This window comes from Phasianus colchicus, unplaced genomic scaffold (assembly GCF_987193195.1).
Source record: "Phasianus colchicus unplaced genomic scaffold, bPhaCol1.hap1.1 HAP1_SCAFFOLD_89, whole genome shotgun sequence".
In the NCBI taxonomy this organism is placed as follows: Eukaryota; Metazoa; Chordata; class Aves; order Galliformes; family Phasianidae; genus Phasianus; species Phasianus colchicus.
The window spans coordinates 108,896-110,000 of NW_028325260.1; the positions used below are offsets into that span (position 1 = coordinate 108,896).

At 72.7% G+C, this 1,105-nt stretch overlaps 1 pseudogene; it reads right to left on the minus strand.

The window, feature by feature from the left end:
- Window positions 1-371: 371 nt before the first annotated feature.
- Window positions 372-1,105, minus strand: part of LOC149911568 (uncharacterized) — a 1,544-nt pseudogene continuing 810 nt past the window's right edge.

A 1,105-nucleotide genomic window follows, 5' to 3' on the forward strand; every position in this document is an offset into this window, starting at 1 on the left:
GGCGGCTCTCTGGGGCGTCGGTTCGTGTGGTCGATCCGGTCGCTTCGGTTTGTCCGTCGCGCCCCGTCCCGCCGTTCGGCGGTGGGTTAAGGCGGTCTCCCGGGCGAGCGGCGAAAAAAAGCCGGGCAAGGCGAGAGAGAGCTGTGCGGGTGAAATAGCCGGCTCCCGCGCCGCCCAGGGCGAACCCGAGAAGGCGAGAGAGAACAATCGAACGAACGGGGGAAGCCGGCTGCCGCGCTCGCTGGCGCGAAGCGGAGAAGGCGAGAGAAAAAGCGAGCGCGGAGAAGGGCACGGTCCGGTCAGCCGGCACTCGAAGGCAGAAGGGCCGGGGGCGTCCCCGGTGGGTCCCGCCGCGAGGGTGGAAGGCGGGACCCGATGGTCGTGGCGGCGGCGCCTCGTTCTCGTTCCGCACCGCATCCTCACCTGCACGCGGGAGCCCCGGCCGAACACGAGAGGCGCTCCTCGGGCGCGTCGGAGAGGCTTCCCGGCGGGCCGGTCCTATCCCGCTCCCCGCCTCGCTCGGGGTGGCGTGGGGCGGGCCGGTGTTCAGGCACGGGCGAGCACCTCTCGGCAGACGTTGCCCACGCACACCCGCCTGCACGTGCGCGCGCGGTCTTTCCGCCGCGTCCTGGAGAAGGGCTCGCATCTTCTCCTCCCTTCCTTCCTTCCTTCCCCCTACCCGTCTTCTTGTCGATCGATGAGGCCATTCGGGTCGCGTCGGAGAGGGCCCCCGGCGGGCCGGCGCTTCCACGCTCCCCGTCCCGGGGAAGCCGCGGCGGCGTCCGGTGTTCAGGCACGGGCGGCCTCCTCTCCGGTTCGCTTCCCGCCGTAGGCGAGGTGAGGCGCCCGCCCGGGCCGAGAGCGGGCTCGTCCGTCCGTTCGCTCGGTGCCGGAGCAAGGGCTCGCCCGACCGAATCCAGCCGTGTGACAGCCGAGCGGCCCCGCGAGCCGCAGGCGTACCGAGTTCGTTGAGCGAGGCGCCGGCGCCGGCCTCGGTTCGGGGCCCGGCGGGTGCCGGCCGCGAGCAGCTAGCCGGCGGGGTGGCAACCGAGGAAAACCGTGGACAAATGGAGCCAGAGAGAGAGATGGGGGGCTGCGCCCGCCC